A 23,906-nucleotide genomic window follows, 5' to 3' on the forward strand; every position below is an offset into this window, starting at 1 on the left:
CTTTCTTTTTTAGGAAACTGTATTTTAAGCAAGGAATAAGAGATCTGATGCTGTCATTTTCATTCATTTCTCAACTGATGAGTCTCAGATCCGACATTGAATGTTACTCAGCCACTTTAACCAGACTCACGAATCCAGCTGTCGAGCTTCTCCCTTTACCTATAGTGCCTCACTCTCCTGGCTTACTTCAGAGAATTAGAAATAGCCTTATATCTTTTTTGTGAAAATTTTATATAGTCAGCTGCTTCCCTCCTCCATCCTTTACTGTAACATAGTATTTACTTGTCTTTTCTATCTTTTCTCTTCACATTTTCTCCTTTTCCTTTTCTGTCCCCTGCTAGGCCTTTCTACCCATTTGGGGTATTCTCTTTGTATCAGTGTTGCTACCCTTTCTTTTTCTTACCCACCTTTAGGGTATCACTCGCTTACCATTGCTGGTATTTTCTCTCTCTCTTTCTACAGTCGCTTGTCTCTTATAGAAATAGTTTAGCTTATACTATGGTTGACAAACCTACAGGTTTTAAAAAGTGCTCCTTCTGTGAGCATAAAATACCTAACTCGGATACCAACAAGGTGTGTGTGTATATTGTCTGGGCATTGTCCATTTGGATGTGGATTGTTCTGTTTGTTTGGGGTTTAATTCCTGGGCCTTAATTGACAAGAGGAATAAGTGTGTACTAAAAGGTTTGCTTCCTTACTTCTGCTGCTTCTGTCTTGACTGGGGCTTAAATCCCGTCTGTAAAATGGGTAAAGGAAAGATTAATTTGGCATCTAAGGAAAAAGAGTCCAGGAAACAGACACCTGTTCATTCTCCTCATTTGTTTCTGACCTCTGAGGCACCAGCTAAAGTGTCAGAAACCTCAGATCCCATGCCTTCTCCACCTACATCAAAACCAATGTCTCCTCAGATCTGATCCCCTCAGCTCCATTCACCCTTTCTACAGGAAACACCTAAAAGGTCTTCAAGGCCATTGTTTACTACTTCATCCTGTAGTTCTTCTAGGAGCTTGTCAGAAACAGAGGTGGACAGGATGATGAGGAAGTTTGTCAGTGCTCAGATTCAGATGGGGTTATTTCTGGCTCCATCTCCCATCGGACCTGTGAGACTGCTGTCATCTCAGTATCAAGGTGCTTCTCATTCTCTGATCTGACCAGTGATTTCAGAGTCCTCAGATCCAAGATCTTCCAAGATGTCCTCATTGGATCCAAAAACTGCTCTTTTTTTATGCCAGCTGTTCCTTTGAGTCATTTGGCTCCAACCTCTTCAGAGCAGGAGTACTCTCAGAACTGAAGCATCAACGTTGGCTCTGGGGGGTTGGAATTGACGCCAAGCCTGTTGGAGTTGTCCTTGCCTTTTTGCTCTTCAACATTAGATAGCTTGGCTCTGACTCCCTTCCTCAATGCAGGATCCTACAGGGTTACAAAAATCAGCACCAGTGGTCATTCCTTCTATGCAATTATCTGCTGTTTCTCCTGGACCTTTTGCCTTTTAGGTTGTTGAGAGGGCCTTTTCTTTACCCCAAGAAAGGATGTCATTGCCCTCTTTGCTTCCTACCCTCACTTCACTGACTCTGAGCACTGATCCTACCATGCCTACTCCACCGGAACAGCCACCCCTTTCAAGCCTTCAGCCAGTCCTCATACAGGACTCCCAACCGTCTTCTGATAATTCGTCAAACCATCCCACTGATGAGATCCATAGGAAGAGAACATGCAAAAGGAAGTAACTAGATTCCCTACAGGAATCTATCACTGAAGACACTGACTTGAATGAAAGGGTAGAGCTCCCCAGATCACTACATGATTATGTCTCTTTGAAGAGATACTAGAACTTCTTAAACAGAGAGGTGGGTGGTCTTCGGATACCTCTTCCCAAGAGGAGTCAGTTTTTCTGGAAGCTTTCAGGGCTGACCCAGCAATGTCTAGGGTGTTCCTTCAGGCTGAAGAGTTAATTTACCCCCAGGCTGTTCAGCAAATGCATGGAGGTGGTGAAAACTCACCAGAGACTGCTGCGATTCTGGGTGTTTCCTTATCTAGACGACTGGTTCCTGACCACCCCATCCAGACATCTATTGATTCAAGCAAGGGATTACTTGCTCCAATTATGTGACTTTCTGGGCATCACAGTGAACTATGCCAAATCACAGCTTATTCCTACACAGACCTTGGAGTTCATAGGTGCTCATCTAGACATGTTCAGCCAAAAACGGTTCGTGCTCTTGGGTCTCAGGTTATGAAGGTGATCTGCCTTTCCCACCCAACAGCAAGACTAGTCCTCCAAGTGTTAGGACTGCAGTAACTCTAGTCCTGTTAGCCAGGTATCATATGTGTGTCCTTCAATAGATGTTTTCAGTATAGTGATCTATACTTCTACATCCTGTAAGCTACACAGTCAAGATTTCCAAAGTTTGCAAGGAATACCTTCTTTGGTAGATTCATTCAAAAGAGGTATCTCAAGGTTGTCCCTTTGTTCTTCCTCAGTCTACAGCCACAGACACCTCACAAATTTGGTGGGGGCATTTCTTAGGAAGGGCAGTCCAAGGTGCATGGTCCCTAGAAGAGACCACTCTGCACATCAATGTCCTGGAGATAAGAGTTGTCCCACTAGAGTTGAAGGCCTTTCAAGGTGTTCTACCTTCAGGGATAATTGCGATAAACACAGACAGCATGTATGTAGTCTGGTATATCAGCATATGGGGGGAAACTAGATCTTACCCGTTATGTTAAGAAGCGTCAAGAGTATGGCAGTAGGTGATATCATCTGGTTGTATTCTTTTGACAGTTTACTTACCAAGGAAAACCAACATGCTCACATATAGACTTCCACTTTTATGCCTCATGAGCAGTCTCTCAATCAAACATCAGTGGGAGATATTTTTCATTGATGGGGTCAACTTTACTGTGATATTTTTTCTTCTCCCATCAACAGCAAGTTCGGGAGGTTATTTGCCCTGATCCCTCCACAGGGAGAGTCACCAAGATATGCTTTGGTCCATGATTGGCCCTTGGGCCTTGATGCAAAATTTCCTCAGACCTCAGATCTGGATAAGGGTCTTACCAGCTCCATCCCCTGTTGGATCCATGAGTATGCCTGTCACATCTAAGACTATCATTCCTCCTTCTCTGATTCATCTGGTAGTTTCAGAGTCCTAGGATCGAACATCTCAGAGAGGTTCAGTGTCTGATCTGAGGAAAGTTTCTTCCTCCACTCTGACTGTTTTCTTGATTGCTTCTGCTCCAATACTCCAAGATCAGAATGGGTCTTGGAGCTGAAGTGTTGGCATCAAATACAAGGGGATAGGTTCAGCTCCAATTTTGTTGGATCCATCCCTCCCCCTCAGAGCTTCAGCCCTGGACAGTTCTGATCCTATTCCACCCCTGAGGCTTGGATCTATGGATGGCTTAGATCAACTTCTTTGAGAGCTTTGACTCCAAGGGAGTGGGTCGAAGCTTCCCCCAGGCCTTTGTCTTTCAAGGTGGTGGAGATGGCTTTTTCCTCTCCAAAAATAACCATCTTCTCATATTTTATATCCTCCTCCTTTTCTCTCATATTTTCCAAGCTCTGAGCTATCAGACCTATTCCACAGGGATAGCCAGTTCCAATGAGTGTCCAAGCAGTTCCAGTGGAGGAACTTCCCCATTCTTCTGACATCTCACCAGAATACCCCATGGTGTAGGTGCACCAGAAGAGAATGTGCAAAAGGAGAAACATAGATTCCCCTATGGAGTCTGTCATGGAGAATACCGATTTTGATGAAGGAGAGTGGTTCCCAGGGTCACCACTGGATGACACCTCCTTTGGAGATATATTAGAGATCCTGAAATAGAAGGGCAGTTGGTATTCTCAAAAATCCCTTGCTGGAAGAGTCGTTGTTCTTGGAGGCTTTTGGTTCTGGCCCATCTACGTCTTGGATAACCTCCCCAGAGGATGAACTTATTGATCTGGTTTCCCACCAGGCATGGAAAGAGACAGACACTGTTGAGCCCATCCCTAAATGTCCTGACAAGTTTTTGGCCCTCCCTACAGACAGACCCCATTGAAGCAAATGAGTCCCAGTTGATGCTATGGTGGTGGCAGCAGCCACTAAGAAAGAGCTAGCAGAACAGAGCTCTTCTGTCCATCCACCTAACAGAGAGTGTAGAGCACCGGACAGATTTAGAAAGAGAGTGTTTGCTCAGCTAACTTTGCTTTGAGGTCACTAAATTACCTGGCACACTTTATTAGACTTCAGAGAGATTTGACGAAAGAACTATTAAATACATTCTCAGAGTCCATGTCTGCTAAGGATTTCAAAAGGGCATCCTCTCAACTGGCCACTCTTTTATCTGTATCAAATGCTTCAGTGAGGTTAATCTCTCACTCAGCTGAAGGTACCTCATGAGCAGCTGGTTCAGGTATCCCCATAAGGAGACATGCCTGGATGCAGCTATGTGACTTTGCAGAGTCTTTTAAGACTTCCTTTATTAACCTCCCATTTGATAACACTCCTTTGTTTGGGCCGTCAGTAAAGGATACACATACCTGCAGTGAATAAGATGAAAAGACCCTGTCTGCGTGAAGGTCAAGTTTTCTACATCTCAATGAACCTTCTCTAAGAACCAGAGAGGTGGTAAGGAAATGCGGTTCCGTAAATCTCAAGGACCTTTCCAAGATTCACATGGGGATAATTCCTCCAGAGGCAGAGGAGGAAATTTTAATTGTAGACATTGTCCTAGAGGCACAGGAGGTCCTCAGAACCAGGGCTTTAGAGATTCTTTTTCAGACAGGGCCTTTCAGTGCCCCTGAAGTGCTGCTCAACTTTCAAGCTCTGGAGGCAGTCAGGGGTTGATTCTCTTTGCAACTAGACACCTTGGCAAATATAGCTCAAGATTTACAGGTACTAAGAATAATATCTGGAGACTATTATATAGTTTCATAGTTTCATAGTATTGTACTAGGCTATCTGCCCTAGGGCATTTATAAGCCTAGCCAAAGTGTATGTGGCTTTTGCCACCCCATGTAATAATACAAAAGTGTACAATTTAAATTAAATTTAGTTTACTGTGCCTCTATCTAGCAGTGACACAGAGATGACCCCCGGGGTAAACGTACGATCACCCATCCATTCATCCAGATTTCTCTTGAAGAGAGTCAGTGAGGGGCTCTGCCTAACATGGATAGGTATCCTGTTCCAGAGTGCGGGAAGCCTCTGGGTTACGAATCTATCCCTCCAGCATGTCATAGGTTCATAGGTTCATACTAGGCTATCTGCCCAAGGGCATTTACAAGCCTAGCCTAGAGTTTTGTGGCTTTCGCCACCCCTTTATTTTGAAGAAATACTATGCCCATTATTTTGCTGTGCCTCTGTCAAGCAGTGACACTGAGGTAATCCCTGGGGTATATCTGTGATCTCCCATCCAATGGTCAAGATTTCTCTTGAACAAGGCCAGTGAGGTGCTCTGCCTCACATGTACCGGGATTTTGTTCCACAGCATAATCCCTCCAGCACATCCTATTAATAACCGTGTCAAGGTTTAAGTCTCCCGCCCTTGTAGTTCTGAGGGATCTAGATTTTTTGAGGTGAAGCATGTTCATCAATTCTGGGTTTGACATGGCCTTGTATGTCAGGCACAGGTCACCTCTGAGCAATCGGTAAGCGACTGAATAGAGCTGCAGTTCTTTCAGTCGGGCAGCATAAGACATATTTTTGAGACCCTTTATCCTTTTGGTGAGGAACTTTTGGGGCCTTTTTAGCTGCTGCAGGTGTCGGGTCAGATACATTCCGAATGGGGCATTGTACTCAATCATTGGTCTGATGAGTGATGAGTACAGGGGGACGATGACCTCCTTGATCTAGATGTGAATCCCTTCATGATCAGGTGGGCAATGTAGAAGGTCTTCCTAACTACTTTAGCAACGTGAGTGTCAAACGATAGGTTACTGTCAACCTGGGTCCCCAGATCCCTGATCACTTCTTCTGTGCTCAGTGGATTGCCACCTATATGGTAGCTAGGGGTAACCTTGTTTTTCCCGAAGGGTATGACTATGCATTTCTTGGCGTTTAACTTTAGGCCATGGCTCTGGCACCAGTTATCCATTTCTGTGAGACCCTTCTGAAGGATATCTGTGTCAGATGTGTTTTCAACTATGGCGCCCAGTTTGCAGTCATCTGCAAACTTTCTCAGCCATAACCCTCCTGTATTTGCTTGTACTTCAGAAAAGTAGATGCCGAACAAGAGTGGGCCCAGGACTGAGCCCTGTGGGACACCACTTGTGACAGGCTTTGAGTCTGACATGGCTCCAGCAACTCTGACCCTGTGGGTTCTGTCACTTAGCCAGTTTGCAACCCATCTTGTGATGTATGGATTTACATTTAAGCTGATGAGTTTTTCAATGATACCTGAGTGGGGTATTGTGTCGAAAGCCTTTGCCAGGTCGAGGTAGGCTGTATGGACTGCCTTTCCCTCATCAATGGCCTTGGTGACTGTTTCGAAAATGTCAACCAAGTTTAAAAGGCATGATCTGCCTTTGACAAAGCCAAACTGGGTTGGATCCAAAGTCTGCAAGTTCACTATGTCTTTATTTATGAGTTCCATTATGATCCTCTCCATGGCCTTGCAGATCAGGCTTGTCAAGCTGATGGGACAGTAATTTCCAGGGTCGGTGGAGGCATCGCCTTTGTGAAGTGGGACCACAGTTGCCGTGCACCACTCCTTGGGTACGTATCCTGAGGTGAGGCTAAGATTAAACAGCTGTCCTAACTGCGGGTTTAATTCCTCATTGAGTTCGTGGAGCACACAGCCGGGGACACCATCCGGTCCCATGGATGCTGTGTTTTTCACCTTGGAGAGAGCAGTTCTCACCTGGGCGTTAGAAATATTTGGGGGGCTACAATCCTCTGGTATAAATATCTCTCCTTTTGGAGGGGAGGGGGGGGGAAGTTTGCACTGAACCTGTCAGCCAGTATATTGGCAATGTCTGTAGGTTCAGTAATTTTCACATCATTTTGAACTAATTCTGAGCATATCTGGGAGTTTCCTCCCAGGTTTCTAACATAGCTAAAGAAGGCCTTATGATTGTCTTTTGAGTCCTTAGCGATTTTTCTCTCAAAATTTGCCTTGGATGATTTTATGAGAGCTCTTAGTTTTTTACTTATAATGATCAGAGGTGTCTTACCTTTTAAGGATTTTGCTCTATCTTGTAGTAGCTTTCTCCTTTTGTTGTAGAGCTTGTTTATGGCTGGGGTCCACCAGGCTGGACGCTTGCCTTTGGTACAAAGAGTCTTTGTTTTGTTTGGGATTGCCTGATCCATGCAGTCCTGTAGGTGCTGGTAGAAGGCATTTGTAAGTGATTCAGCGGCTTGAGTAATGTTTGCCGCCGGCTCGGTGGCCTTAAAGGTGACCACACTAGTCTTTAGAAGTGTGAAGTCGGCTTTTGAGAAGTTCTTCATTGTGGTCTTTTTTATCTCAGGTGGGGGTGGGATGAGGACCTCCAGTGAGATTAGTTTATGATCTGATCTCACCAGTGAGGGGTATACTTCCGGTGTTGAACATTGTGATCCCATGTTCATGATGATGAGATCAAGTATGTTTTCACCTCTTGTGGGGATGGTGACTAGTTGTTCCATGGCATTTGAGTTTATGAATTCCAGGAACCTTTGGGCTAGAGTGTTTGGGCTTGAGTAGTGATCCCAGTCTATATTAGGGTAGTTGAAGTCGCCTAGTATGATGGTGTTTGGAGATACATTTATCCCCTCCAGTGTTTTCAGGAAGGCTATGTGAGGTTCCTGAGCTTGAGAGGGTGGCCTGTAACATGCTACAAATTGCAGAGCAGTTTTGCCTATGGTTAATTGCACCTGGATGGTCTCCGATGCATCGTGCGTTGCCACCAACCTTGAGGTGTGGGTGTCCTTGATGAATATGGACACCCCCTCCTTTCTTGGTGTTGTCTGGAGTTTGGGGCCGGAACGCATGATATGAGGTAAAACCTGATAGTGCTGGGGTGCTCTCAGGAGCCTTGAACCAGGTTTCAGTCACAGCACAGACATCGATGTTCTCCATACTGAGAAGGGCCTCGAGTGCGTGCATCTTGAGGTTGAGACTTCTGGCATTGAGCAGCATTACCCTTAGTTTTTTCTTTTTTGTGTTCTAGGGTGGTAGGTTTAGAATTTGAGCCTTGCCTAAAAAAGGCACTATGGGGGTGGCAAGAGCCTTTGCCAATATCCGGAAGCCCAGTGGTGACAGGTGCAAGCCGTCCCTTGCGAAGCAGCGTGGCTTGTCCAGCATGTCATCCCAGGCAGACAGACATTGGATCCCCTTTGAATGACACCAGAGTTTAAGCCAATTATTAAAGCTGATCATCTTATCTCTGTATTGTGGCATCATTCTTGGTGAAGGTAGGATACTGCTCAAGGTCAGGGTCATACCTGCCTGGGCTACATAATCAGAGAGCTCCTCAATGTCTCTTTTCATGTAGTCCAAGGAGGTACATCTCAGGTTGTTTACACCAGCGTGGACAATGACCGAGTCGTACTTGTACCTGCTGTTGAGAGACCTGAGTGCTTGCGTTATGTGGCGGATTCTAGCGCCCAACAGGCAGCTTACTGTGACCTTCTCCTTACTCAATCTGGTGGCGGGCGCCAGTGTGTCTGACTATGGAGTCACCAATGACAGTGTGTCTGGCATTGTGTTTGGCCTTAAGGGCTGTGACTGTTTGGCACACTGACTGTGTGGTCTATGTGTTGCATGTGTTGTGTCCTGAGGTGGTAGTTGTTTGGGTGTCTGCTTTGGTGGCCTCTGCTGTTTTGGTAGATTTTTCATCATAGCCTCCGAGTATGTTTTTGTGTTTTTATGTGTATGATTTGAAGTTGTGATAGTACTATGTGAGACTGGGTATGTGGTGTGTGTGGTTACCTTCTCCTCCTGTCTGGTCTTGCCAGTCCTATGTTGAGAGAGCTCAGCCTCCAGTTTGGCTGTATAGTTGCATCTCTCACATGTATTTGTGTTTTGTGGGAGGAGGAGAGGGTTGTCTGTGTATATGAGGCAATTGTAACATTGCCTCAATATTCCCAGGTTCACCAGCTGAGCAGGAGAGGACACTAGCAACTGATCCCTCGACATGCTAGAAGGAATAGACAAAAAAACTTAAAAAAGACTCCGGGGGATGTGGGTGATCGAGAAAGGGGTTTTAGACAGGTGGGGTACTATCTATAATAAAAGTGCTATATCAGGGTGAAAAGTACTGTAGGAGCAAGTGCTAGGCTATACAGATAGAGAATAGTCTACTTGGGAATCAAGTAGAGATGAACTTTTTAGTTATAGGATACGCAGGTTAGATCAGTAGTACAGTTCAAGGAAGGCTGTTTTAAGGGAAAATTTGAAGAGTGGACTTTAGGAAGCCCGAATAGTTTAACCCTGATTAACTGCTGCTGCTCTTGTGTGCTACAGTGGCAACTCAGCTAAATCAAGGCTAACGCGCGTTTAGCGTGTTTTATATCAGGGGGCTGAAAAAAGCTAGGAACTGGCCCAAAACGACCAATGGACTACAAGTTACTGGCTGAAACCTCACCAAATTGGACTAACAGGTTGCTCAGTGCTTCCCACTCCCACTGGTAAGCAAAGAAACTTCCCTCCTTCCAAATAAGGCAATGAATCAGTAACAGGAACTACAACAAAAGCCCAGGGATCAGCAACTCTGAAACTGGACTACTCTAGTTCAGTAAGGCGGGAAAACAAGAGATATTTTTTTTTTTTTTTTTTTCAGAAACAAGGAGAAAACAGACAGTAGAAGCTATAAATGCTATAAATCGGCTAGCGCACTTGAGTGTGTAGCCTACAGATACAATTTGTAACAATTAGAAACTTAAAGTAACAATTAGAAACTTAACGTGCAATAAACAGTATAAATGCAGAAATCACTTTCAATACAGCAGCAAAACAGGCGAAATGCAGTCGCTAGGTATATAGCAGTGGGAAAGCCACAAAAATATACTTAAATCAGGTAAAAGTCACTCTTTTAGCTCTCTGATGCTTGGATCACTCTGCTGGCCACCACGAGGATCTGTGCTGAGTTGGTACAAGCTGAAAAACGCGCGTTTAGCGTGTTTTATATCAGGGGGCTGAAAAAAGCTAGGAACTGGCCCAAAACGACCAATGGACTACAAGTTACTGGCTGAAACCTCACCAAATTGGACTAACAGGTTGCTCAGTGCTTCCCACTCCCACTGGTAAGCAAAGAAACTTCCCTCCTTCCAAATAAGGCAATGAATCAGTAACAGGAACTACAACAAAAGCCCAGGGATCAGCAACTCTGAAACTGGACTACTCTAGTTCAGTAAGGCGGGAAAACAAGAGATATTTTTTTTTTTTCAGAAACAAGGAGAAAACAGACAGTAGAAGCTATAAATGCTATAAATCGGCTAGCACACTTGAGTGTGTAGCCTACAGATACAATTTGTAACAATTAGAAACTTAAAGTAACAATTAGAAACTTAAAGTGCAATAAACAGTATAAATGCAGAAATCACTTTCAATACAGCAGCAAAACAGGCAAAATGCAGTCGCTAGGTATATAGCAGTGGGAAAGCCACAAAAATATACTTAAATCAGGTAAAAGTCACTCTTTTAGCTCTCTGATGCTTGGATCACTCTGCTGGCCACCACGAGGATCTGTGCTGAGTTGGTACAAGCTGAAAAACGCGTTTAGCGTGTTTTATATCAGGGGGCTGAAAAAAGCTAGGAACTGGCCCAAAACGACCAATGGACTACAAGTTACTGGCTGAAACCTCACCAAATTGGACTAACAGGTTGCTCAGTGCTTCCCACTCCCACTGGTAAGCAAAGAAACTTCCCTCCTTCCAAATAAGGCAATGAATCAGTAACAGGAACTACAACAAAAGCCCAGGGATCAGCAACTCTGAAACTGGACTACTCTAGTTCAGTAAGGCGGGAAAACAAGAGATATTTTTTTTTTTTTCAGAAACAAGGAGAAAACAGACAGTAGAAGCTATAAATGCTATAAATCAGCTAGCACACTTGAGTGTGTAGCCTACAGATACAATTTGTAACAATTAGAAACTTAAAGTAACAATTAGAAACTTAAAGTGCAATAAACAGTATAAATGCAGAAATCACTTTCAATACAGCAGCAAAACAGGCGAAATGCAGTCGCTAGGTATATAGTAGTGGGAAAGCCACAAAAATATACTTAAATCAGGTCCTGTTCATATTTGTGCTGAGGTTTAGATCTTTAGCTCTCGTGGCTCTGATGGATTTGGATTTTTTGAGGTGGAGCATGTCCATTAATTCTGAATTGGACATGGCCTTGTACGTAAGGCACAGATCACCTCTGAGCAGGCGGTATGCTACTGAATAGAGCTGGAGCTTTTTCAGTCTGGCAGCATATGACATATGCTGGAGACCCTTGATCCTCTTGGTAAGGTACTTTTGGGGTCTCTCCAGCTGCTGCAGGTGCTGGGTGAGGTACATACCAAATGGGGCATTGTACTCAATCATAGGCCTGATAAGGGAGGAATATAAGGGTACAATGACATCCTTTGATCTGGATGTGAATCCCTTCATGATAAGGTGGGCAAGGTAGAAGGTCTTTCTAACCACTTTGGCGATGTGGGTGTCAAATGAGAGGTCACTGTCAACTTGGGTCCCCAGGTCTTTGATTACTTTTTCCGTACTTAATGGATTACCACTTATGTGGTAATTTGTGGGTACTTTGTTTTTTTCCAAAGGGGATGACTATACATTTTTTGGCATTTAGTTTAAGGCCATGACTCTGGCACCAGTCGTCTGTTTCTGTGAGGCCCTTCTGGAGGATGCATGTGTCAGCTGGTGTGTCGACTATGGCGCCTAGTTTGCAGTCGTCTGCGAACTTTGTCAGCCACAACCCCCCTATGTTTGTCTGCACATCTGAGAAATAAATGCCGAACAAGAGGGGTCCTAAGACAGAGCCGACTCCACTTGTGACTGGCTTAGAGTCTGACATAGCTCCAGCTATTCTGACTTTCTGGGTTCTGTCCTTTAGCCAGTTTGCAACCCATCTTGTGACAAATGGGTTTACATTTAAGCTGTTGAGCTTGCTGATGATGCCTGATATTGTGTCGATGGCTTTTGCCAGATCCAGGTAGGCTGTATGAACTGCTTTGCCTTCATCGATGGCTCTAGTGACTATTTCAAAAAAGTCCACCAGGTTCAAAAGACAGGATCTGCCTTTTACAAAGCTGAACTGGGTAGGGTCAATTGTCTGTAGGTCCCCGATGTCTTTGTTTATGAGTTCCATAATGATCCTTTCCATAGCTTTGCAGACCAGGCTGGTCAAGCTTATGGGGCGGTAGTTTCCAGGGTCTGTAGAGTGCCACCTTTGTGGAGTGGGACCACTGTAGCTGTATGCCAGTGTTCAGGGACGTATCCTGTAGCAAGGCTAAGATTAAACAGCGTTCTTATGTGCGGGTTTAGCTCCTCTAGGAGTTCACGTAGCACGCAAACCGGGACACCATCAGGTCCCATGGATGCTGTATTTTTAGCTTTGCTGAGGGCAGCTCTCACCTGGACATCTGAGATTTCAGGGAGATTGCATTCAGCTGAGATATTTATTTCGCCTTTTGGGGGAGAGGGAGGGGAGAAATTTGCACTGAACCTGTCTGCCAGTATGTTGGTAATATTTGTGGGTTCAGTGTATTTTTTGCCATTATGAACTAACTCTGCGCATATCTGAGGGTTTCTGCCCAGGTTTCTAACATAACTGAAGAAGGCCTTGTGATTATCTTTAGTGTCCTTAGCGATTTTTCTCTCAAAGTTGGCCTTTGATGATTTTATTAGCAAATGTAGTTTTTTGCTAGTGCTGATCAGGGATGCCTTCCCTTTATGAGATTTTGCTCTGTCTTGCAGTAGCTTCCTTCTCTTGTTATAAAGTTTGTTTATGGCTGGGGTCCACCAGATAGGATACCTGCCTTTGGTGGAAAGGGTCTTGGTTTTATTTGGGATTGCATGACCCATGCATTCTTGGAGATGCCCATAGAAAGCATTTGTGAAGGATTCAGCAGTGTGGGATGTGGTTTCGTTTGGCCCAGGGGGCTTGAAGGATACCATTTCAGTCCTAAGGAGTGTAAAGTCGGCTTTTGAGAAGTTTCTCACTATGGTCTTTTGTGCTGGGGGTGGAGGTGGGATATGAATATCTAGGGTTATTAGTTTATGGTCTGATCTCACTAGTGAGGGGTATACTTCCGGTGTTGAGCATTTTGTCCCCATGTTTGTGATGATCAGGTCAAGTATATTATTTCCCCTTGTGGGGGAGGTGACTAGTTGTTCCATCGCATTTGAGTTGATGAATTCCATGAACCTTTGGGCTAGGGTGCTGGGGCTTGAGTAATGCACCCAGTCTATGTTTGGGTAGTTGAAGTCTCCCAATATGATGGTATTTGGTGAGACATTCATATCCTCCAGTGTCTTCAGGAAGGCTGAATGGAGTTCCTGAGATTGCGAGGGTGGTCTGTAGCATGCTACAAGTTGTATAGCAGTTTTGCCTACGGTTAGTTGCACGTGGATGGTCTCCGATGCTTCGTGCATTGCCACTAACCTGGAGGTGTGGGTGTCTTTAATAAATATGGACACTCCCCCTCCTTTTGTGGTTCGCCCCAGGTTTTGGGGCCGAAATGCATGATACGAGGTATAACCTGGTAGGGCTGGGGTGCTCTCAGGAGCCTTGAAACAGGTTTCAGTTACTGTACACACATCGATGCTCTCCATACTGAGGAGTGCTTCGAGAGCCTGCATCTTGAGATTTAGACTTCTGGCATTGAGCAGCATTACCCTAAGTTTTTTCCTTTATTGTTTTCTAAGGTGGTGTGTTTGTCTTTTGAGCCTTGCCTAAAAAAGGCACTATGGAGGTGGCAAGAGCCTTAGCCGATATCCGGAAGCCCAGTGGTGACAGGTGCAAGCCGTCCCTTGCGAAGCAGCGTGGCTTGTCCAGCATGTCATCCCAAGCAGACAGACATTGGATCCCCCTAGAATGACACCAGTAACTGAGCCAATTATTAAAGCTGATCATCTTGTCTTTGTATTGTGGCATCATTCTTGGTGAGGGCAAGATGCTGCTCAGGGTCAGGGTCATACCGGCCTGGGCTACATAATCAGAGAGCTCCTCTATGTCTCTTTTCATGTAGTCCAAGGAGGTACGTCTCAGGTCATTCACGCTGGCATGGACAATGACAGAGTCATATTTGTACTTGCTTTGGAGTGACCTGAGTGCTTGTGTTATGTGGCGGATCCTAGCACCCGAAAGGCAGCTCACCATTACCCTCTCTTTGTTCAGCCTGGTAAGCGGGACGTCAGTGTGTCTGACTATAGAGTCACCTATTACTAGTGTATCTGGCATGATGTTTCACCTTAAGGGCTGTGATTGTTTGGCACACTGACTTTGTGTACTATGTGTTGCTTGTGCAGAGTTTTGAGGTGGTGTTTTCTTGGATGTCTGCTTTGGGAGCCTCTGTTGTTTCGGTAAGTTTTTTATTAGAGCCTCCGAGTATGTCTTTGTGTTACTATGTGTTTGGTTTGCAGTTGTGGTTGGTTTATGTGAGACTGGGTTTATTGTGTGTGTGGTTACCTTCTCCTCCTGTCTGGTCTTGCTATTCCTGTGTTGAGAGAGTTCAGCCTCCAGTTTGGCTATATAGTTGCATCTCTCACATGTGTTTGTGTTTGTTGGGAGGAGGAGAGGGTTGTCTGTGTACATGAGACAATTGTAACATTGTCTCAGGATTCCCAGATTAACCAGCTGAACTGGAGGGGACGTCAGTAATATACCACTCGACATGCCAGAATAGTATAAGGGGGTGATGTGTAACTGGGTCAGAGAGAGGACTTTGAAGGGAAGTGGGTATTAGCACGGGTTGTAGGTGGATGTAGTGCTTACGTTAGTTTAAGGGTGCTTCACTTAAAAGAATGGTTTTAGGAGCAAGTGCTAGGCTTATGATAAAGTGAATAGACTGATTTTGTTGAAAGTAGAGCTTTCTTAAGGGAAAAATTGAAGTGCAGACTTGGCGGAGCCAGGAATAGTTTAAGCCTGTTTAACCAGCGCTGCGCTATGCGCACAATCGAGCAAAGCCATGCACACGCGGATTTTAAACAGGGAACTTCAAAAGAGCTGGAAATGGTCCAAAACAACCAATTACTACAAGCTCTTGTGCTGAGGTCACTCCTTCAGGGACAGATAGGCTGCTCAAGGCTCCCCACTCCCACTGGTGAGCAAAGAAACTTCCTTCTATCCAAGTAAGGCAATGGACAACACAGGAACTACACCACAGTCCAGACTACAGCAAAGCCTGTATACTGGTCTAAACTAGTCGAGAAAGGCGGGAAAACAAGGATATTTTATTGTTTTTTTTTGTTTTTTAAGTTAAAAAGTACACAGAAATGCAGGAAAAACAGTAATAAATCGCTTACACAGGCTAGCTCACTTTAGTGGGTAGCCTCAACAGTTAAATTTAACAACAAACTTTCGACCAAATGTAACTTTAAGTGCAGATAATGTACAATGCAAAAAACAAGTAATGAAGCAGTATAAACTTGTTCAAAGTAAGAAAAGGAAGGTCCCTCAGGTAAAAACAGCAACAAAATACTTAGATCAGGAAAGTAGTCGCTTTTCTCAGTTCTCTGCTGCCTTGTGCCTTTCCCTTCTGCCTCATCATCTATAGAAGAAACTTCCCGGCGTGCCACCCGATCAGAGGAAGGCCGCAACACAAGAAATCCAAAAGCTGCTAGAAAAAAGTGTCATCCGGAAGATACTACTATACCAGACAGAATATGGAACTTCTTCATGCTTCTTTTTAGTGCCAAAGAAAACAGGGGACCTCAGACCCATTTTAGATCTAAGCAAACTGAACTAGTATGTAAAGAAAGCAAAGTTCCGAATGGTCACAGTTCAGTCCATCCTGCCCTACCTATCTCCTTGGGTGTGCCCCAAGGTTCTATTCCTGGACGCCTACTTTTTAGTATTTTCACCAACCAACTGCATCTCATCAACACTGTTAGCCTCCATTGTCCAAAATGCAGATGACTCTACTCTTATATGCGCTGCACCTTCCCTTAATTAACTTGTCTCCACGACCCAGCAGTCATTCTTAGCAGTCAAATCATGGCTATCTAAATCTCAACTAATTCTGAACCTCTCCAAGGCCAAATTAATGCTCCTTCACCCTGACAAATCATGTGATCCCCATCTCCATTCCAAGTACACTCATGCAACAACACCACAATATCAGCCATAACCCAAATAAAATTATTAGGCATGCTTATTAATAACCTGAAATTCAACTTACACTTAGCACAAACCATCAATAACACACATATTAAACTAGGTTCGCTATATAGAATCAAGTCTTTCCTTACAGATACCACTAGACAAGATATAGCCATAACTCATCTTCTCTCCATCCTACTATATGCCTGTCCTTTCTTCACAAACCTAAGTAAAACTGATCTAACAAAGCTAGAAACCTGCTACAATAAAATTACCAAATTCATCACTAACGCTCTACACAGATCTCATCAGCACTACTCTGGCTTACATCAATTACACTGGCTAGAACTACCCCACCACCTTACACATTCAATTTACCCTTGCTCGCAGACTAGTTCACAATCCCGATAAACCCCTGCCCTTTAACTAATGTTTCAACCTTACACTAGCATTTGTCTTCTTCAATCCTCCATCAAATCCTTATTACAAGTCTCCAAATCCAACAATATAGCAGGTGACTCTCTGTACTCTAGCTATATCTCCAAAAAATGGAACTCTATCCCCCAGCCCATCATAACCACTGCCAACCCATCTCACTTCAAAAAACCCCTAAAAGAATATACCTCTGTAACAACTGGCTTTGCTTATGCCCCTGTCCAGGATAAGCCTTTTCACTATTCAGCTACTCAACATGCTCTCAACATATATTCCCTGCTTATAGTCACCTTACTTCTGTGCCTTAATCACTTAATTTCTGCTAATTGAATGACTCAATGAGCAAATTTGAATCTCTCACAATTTAATTTACAACTGTAATATAACATAATCAAACCTCTGTAACTTGTTGAATACCTATGAAAAGTGCATACTGTGTTTCTTATATTCTGTTCATCTGTAACAGGAAATTCTGTGTACAAGAAAAATTCTGTATTGTAATCTGTTGTATATGTTATTTTGAAAATGATTATGCATGATGTGTATATTTTGTGTATTTGAAAAGTTCTGTAATCTATTGCTGGAGCTTTTCTCCTCTGGCTCCACTGAAATTGGGCTTCCACCCAGTCAGACTATCCCGGTAAACAAAAGTAAATAAGTAAATAAAAATAAATAAATAATTTTCTGCACAAGGGTGATTGGATATGCTCTATATACCTTCAGCATGAGCACTATCACATCAAAATAGACAGACAATCCAGAAGACACCTTCGCTTTCAGCTGGGAGCCAGTCATTACCAATTCAGAGCTCTGCCCTTTAGACTCACGGGAGCCCTCAGGGTGTTTACCAAATGCATGGCAGTAGTGGCAACTCACTTGAAGCTGAAGGGATTCCAAATGTTTCCATATCAAAACAACTGGCTTTTCACCACCCCTTCCAAGCATCTGCTACAGCAGGCCAGGAATTGTTTGCTCCAGATTTGTGAAACTTTGGGAATTATGATAAATCTTGCCAAATCAAAACTTGCATCAGTTAATTGCCTGTAGTTCATTGGTTCAGTTTTGGATTCAGCAACGCAGGTAGCATCTTTGCCTCTTCACCATGTTACATCTACCAGAAACCAGGTTCAGACTACCCTTGCCAACCCATCTCCTCCAGCAAGGTTGGTACTTCAAGCACTAGGGTCAATGATAGCTGCAATAGTTCTACTTCCTCTAGTACGCTTCTTTATGCAGGTTCTCCAATGGACTCTAGCTCAGGGGTCTGCAACCTTCACTATCAAAAGAGCATTTTTGCCCCCCTCTCCCACCAATTAAAATTCATCGGGAGCCACAAAACCTATTTGACCCCTAAAATGAAGATAACACAGCATAAGAAGTTTTATATACAGTCATTATGCTAAATATAAAAGAACTAAGTTTATAAGTGCAATAATTAAAATCCGTCCCTATTTTTGTTCCTTTGTTGGGATTGCTCAATCACTCTCAGTGTGTGTGTGTGTGTGTGTGTGTGTGTGTGTGTGTGTGTGTGTGTGTGTGTGTGTCATATCTCTTGACATCTTAGAACAAGAAATCTAGACAAAGCCATAAATAATGGGGCACAAAGGCCCAAAAATAGGGACACTTTTTAAATATTGCTCTTGCAAACTTAGAAAGTTGCTAGAGTAACAGATTTTGCATCAGCATTCATTTTCTGAAGGGTATGAAGTCTGAAACTCAAATCTCTGTCTATTTTTTATGACTTCAGCCCTGAATGAAATGATTTGCCAGAAAACCAGTATTATGAGAAACAGGCCAAAAATATGAGGCAAAAGTCAGGACATTCTGCAAAAATCTGCACAGCTGAGAGGTAACTGTGTGTGTGTGTGTGTGTGTGTGTGTGTGTGTGTGTGTGTGTGTGTGTGTGTGTGTGTGTGTGTGTGTGTGTGTGTGTGTGTCAAATGCATGTTAACAGAAACCATGTTATTCTAGTAAGTTTATAAGAGCAATATTTAAAGTCCGTCTCTATTTTTGTTCCTTTGTTCCCCTTTATTTGTGGCTCTGTCCAGATTTCTTGTGGTAAAACTTTGAGAGGTGTGAAAGGTATGGAAACCTTTCCCTTCAGGAGATGCTGCTGCTGCCAGGGGATTGCTCAATCACTCTCAGTGTGTGGGGAATGGACGGCAACAGAAACCATGTTACTCTAGCAAGATTATAAGTTTATAAGAGAAATATTTAAAGTCTGTCGCTCGATGACTCCCAGTGTGTGTGTGTGTGTGTGTGTGTGTGTGTGTGTGTGTGTGTGTGTGTGTGTGTGTGTGTGTGTGTGTGTATTGTGTGGTAGAGTGGCCATTATTTTTCAAAGCTACAGGGAGCCACTGCAGAGGGGTGGAAAAGCCACATGCAGCTCCAGAGCTGCAGGTTGCAGACCCCTGCTCTAGCTGTACAGCTGTCCATTCAATAACAACCCCTGTCCTTTCAAGTGAAGCTCACCCCGATTTGCAAGCAACACATTTGTTGGTGGATACAATCCAACAATCTTTTTCTGGGCAGACCCTTTGTTCTACCGAGCCCAGTAGCCACAGTGATCTCACAGGGGTCATTTCTTGGGAATAACTGTCCAAGGCATGTGGTCTCCCCAAGAGACCAAGTTGCATATCAGTGTCCTAGATGTGATAGCAGTCCTATTAGTGTTGCAAGCATTTCAAGATGCTTTTCCCTTGGGACTATTGCAGTTCAGACCGACAAAATGTCTGCAGTCTGGTACATCAACAAGCAAGGAGGAACTTGATCTTATCTCCTTTTCAGGGAGGCCATGAGGGTTTGGGAATGGGTGATCTCATCAAACCACTTTCTAACTGCGATGCACATTCTGGGGAAGACCAACGTGCTTGCAGACAAACTAAGCAGATGCTTTCTGATGACCCACGAGTGGTCTCTCAATCAGTCGGTAGCAGAGATGATCTTCCAGAGCTGGGGCCAACCTTGTTGAGACCTATTTGCCACCCCCCCCAACAAGTGCAGCAAGTATTTTATTCTTATTTTCCCTCAAGGGGAGTCACCAGGAGATGTTCTGATGCATGTATGGCCCTCAGAACTCCTTTATGCTTACCCTACTATGGTCTTAATTCCCAAATTTCTAAAGAAAGCAAGTCGGCTAAAGAGTTCAGTAATTCTCATTGCCCCCTTCTGGCCTTGGCAAGTATGGATGTCCTTCAAGGATGCATCTGCAGTCATCACTTATGGGTTGTCCTGCCTCAGGCAGCCCTTCGGTCGGCCAGATTCCAAAGTCTGGGTCCGGCATCGGCTGATGTCGCCCCTTCCCCGACGTCAGAGCGCCTGGGGTATAAAAGCGTCAGCCGACGCCATCTTCCTCAGTCTTTCTTGCCGCGTGGTGCCCGAAGCAGAAGCAGTTCGCAAGTGCTGGTCGGCCAGCTCCTGTAATTCAGCTAAACCGAAGACTTCAAAAGCTAAGTACCCCGTTGGGGACTCTTTCTTGACTCAGCCGATGTCAGATAAAATTAATAATTGCTTAACTTGTGGGAAACAAATACCTCATAAGGATTTCCACTCTTACTGCCTACCTTGCCTAGGCCCAGACCACGACGTCTCGACCTGTTCCGCCTGTGCTTCCTTCAACCGACGCACTCTAAGACGTCGGTCGGAGTTTGCGGAGGAATTTTTTGGGGCTAGTTTTGCTTACAAAATGTGTCGGAGACTCCGACTTCACATTTAATGAAGAAACGCGAGGACAAGGACCGACACCCACGGCCCGCGGTTTCGGCTGAAACCGTGGCCAGGCCTACCGCGAGTGTCTCGGTTTCGGCTGAAACCGAGTCCTTGGTAATACCATCCACCGAAACCGTACAACCGACAACCTCGGCCCCGGAGGCCACTACTGTCTCGGTTGTTGAATCTCCTTTGGAATCTGGTGTCCAGGAACCTTCCGACACCGTTCCCTTAGACAAAACTACACCAGCACGTGGTGCAGCCAGGCCTCCTGCATCCATGTCTATTAAGGCATTATCTAGGGCTAAAGCTGCTAAACACTCAAAATCTATGCCTCCCAGGGTTATCCCTCAGGGACCCACTACAGGTTCTCAGATCCTTAGTCTAGCAGAGGACCTTATTTCATTAATTAGGGGGCTCTCAGCCTCATCCAGACAGGGGCTCTCAACCTTCGACAGCAAAAAGGCCCAGGGTTGAGCCCTCTGATCCCCTCTCCTCAGATGAGGCCTCTGCTGGCTCTGCCCTCTCGGACTACCAGGAGGAGACTTTTTCGGCCTACGAGGATTCAGATGCAGAGGAATCTATCCCTTCGGCCTCCCCTCCTGAAGAACTGTCTTTTGGGGAAACTTTGCACACTATGAGGGAGCATTTCCAATGGCAAGGCCAGGAATTCTCTGATTCCAGGAAGAGATTAAGGACCTTCTTGCATTTGCCTCAGCATAGACCTTTGGCTATTCCCCCTGTTTTGAATGTCATTGATGATGTGTACTTGGAATCTAGCACAACCCCTGACACTCTCCCTCCGGCTCCTGCCAAACCTGATAGGTACTACAGGGTCCCGGAATCACATCTTTTCCTTTACAAGGCCCACTCTGCTGATCCAGAAACTATTTCCCAGGGCCCTAAAGGGGTTACAGCTGCCACTACAAAAAATCCACTCCCCTCTGAAAGGGAGTCCAGGGCTTTAAAGCGATGGGGTAAAAAAGTGTATACTTCTGCTACCCTTGCTATGAGGGCTTTAAACTGTCAATTCCATATGATACAGTACCAAGAATATTTGTTAGATGAATTGCATAAAAAGCTATCTTCACCTGAACCCCTAGATCGCAAATCACTTCAGGATCTGGTACATAACTCTCAACAGGTAAGCAACCATTTTTTGCAGTGTGGGTATGATGCATTGGAAGCTTCATGTAGGTCAGCTATGACAGGTGCAGTTATACGTAGGCATGCTTGGCTGAAGGAACAATCTCTGCCAGACCATGTTAAAGCAAAGCTTCTGGATGCTCCACTGGAAAAGCAAAAGTTATTTGGCTCCACTGCTCAGGAGGTCTTAAAGAAATTTGAAGAAAAGGCAAAATCTGTACAGTCAAAGATTTTATGCAGGTCCAACCACCAAGATTCAGCAGAAATTGGCCTTCCAAGAACTGGTCCTTTCCAGACACAGACAGATTTCAGAGAGGCAAGAACAGGCGTGCCAGAGGTAGAGGGCAAGCTAGAGGCTCCTACAGGGGACGTCAATGGCAGCATCCCAATCAGAGAGGTAGTGCAGGACCTACAACTGCTGCACAAGGACAGACTCAATGACTTTACCTTGACACCGCCAACCAAGGCTCAATTGGAAGCACCTTTGGGCGGAAAGCTTTCCTTATTTTCAGAAAATTGGCACATTATTACAAGGGACAAATGGACACTACAAATAATAGACAAAGGATACAGGTTCCCTTTCCACACATTACCGAAAAGAAAAGGCATGCCAGACCTGCCACCAAATCAAAGGGCAGAGGCTTTGAAACAAATCTCCAACTGAATGAAAATGAAAGCAATAGAAAAGGTTCCTCTCGCAGAACAAGGCCAAGGATTTTATTCCAGACTCTTCCTTGTTCCAAGAAAAGAAAAGCAATGGAGGCCTATTCTCGACTTGTCCGCACTAAATACTTATCTCATTGTGCCAAAATTCAAAATGCTGACTCTCAGCAATTCCTTCCCATGCTGGGCAAGGGATCTTGGCTGGTAACTCTGGACCTCAAGGAGGCATACCTGCATGTCCCTGTCAGACAAAGCTGCAGAAGACACCTCAGATTTCTTGCAGGTTCAGAGCATTATCAATTCTCAGCATTGCCCTTTGGCTTATCTACTGCACCCAGAGTATTCACAAAAATGCCTGGCATCAGTAATTGCACACTGCAGACTCCAGGGGATGCAAATATACCCGTATATGGACGACTGCCTTATACAAGCGGACAGCCAACAAATATTGGTAAAACACTTGAATTATGCCATCTATCTTCTTCAGGCCTTGGGATACACAGTCAAGATTCACAAGTCAAGACTTGTACCATCCCAAAGAATAACTTTTCTGGGTGCAGATCTAGACACAACCACCCAAATGGCTTTCCTCACAGAAGAAAAACAAAACCAACTACCGGATTACTTCAAAAACCTGTCAAGACAAACTCAGCTGACTGCAAGGAAAATCCTGCAGGCCCTGGGTTACATGGCTTCTTGCATTCTTCTGATTCCTCAAGCAAGGCTACATATGAGGAAACTTCAATGGTACCTAAGGAGTTTATGGACTCAGCACAGTCACAGCTTGGAAACTTTGATACCACTCATCCCATGCCTTCAAAGGGAATTTCTGTGGTGGGCTCAGGCAAGTCAGTCAAACAGGGGTTTGCCCTTCAGCAAACCAATAGCCAGCCAAACCATTACAACGGATGCTTCAGACCACGGATGGGGAGCGCACATGGAAGGAAGATGCATTCAAGGACTATGGTCACAAAAAGAGCTACGCATGCACATAAACCAAAAGGAAATGCTGGCAGTGATACATGCAATCGAGGCCTTCAAGTTATTTCTACATCAAGGCCACCTGCTAATAAGGACAGACAACACTACAGTTATGTGGTACATAAACAAGCAAGGAGGCACACATTCCTACCCTCTTTGCAGACTGGCAATGAATCTATGGGAACTTTCCCTGACTCTCAATATACAGCTGCAATCCCAGTTTGTACCGGGAAAGGACAATGTACTGGCGGACAGCTTAAGCAGGAACATCATGGATGCACACGAATGGATGCTGCACCCAGACATCTTCCATCAGATAACTCAATCATGGGGGAGACCGGATATAGACCTCTTCGCCTCCCCACACAATCACCAGCTGGACAAATTCTGCACAAGGACATACCGCCCTCAAGCATGGAAAGTGGACTCTCTCTCTTTCAGCTGGAGAGATCTAACAGTGTATGCATTCCCACCTCTTCCATTAATGACCAAGGTCTTACTGAAGATCAGGGCAGAGCAGCCAAGAGTGATTCTGATAGCTCCGGACTGGCCAAGACAGCACTGGTACCCATTGCTAAAGAGCATGTCACGGACAAAACCATGGCTTCTGCCACAATGGCCGCTTCTCCTGACACAGCAAAATTACAAAACTCTGCATTCCAACCTGAAAACATTACAGCTAGCTGCCTGGAAAATACCTTGACCCATCACCAGGATAAGCTATCCAAGAGAGTGAAGGATATCATCA

At 44.6% G+C, this 23,906-nt stretch overlaps 1 protein-coding gene across 1 annotated transcript in view; it reads left to right on the plus strand.

The window, feature by feature from the left end:
* KBTBD12 (kelch repeat and BTB domain containing 12) overlaps positions 1–23,906 on the plus strand; it is a 1,334,674-nt gene that overhangs the window by 1,195,523 nt on the left and 115,245 nt on the right. The window lies entirely within an intron of this gene.

Source organism: Protopterus annectens, chromosome 7.part1 (assembly GCF_019279795.1).
Source record: "Protopterus annectens isolate FY-2018-M chromosome 7.part1, PAN1.0, whole genome shotgun sequence".
NCBI classification, from domain to species: Eukaryota; Metazoa; Chordata; order Ceratodontiformes; family Protopteridae; genus Protopterus; species Protopterus annectens.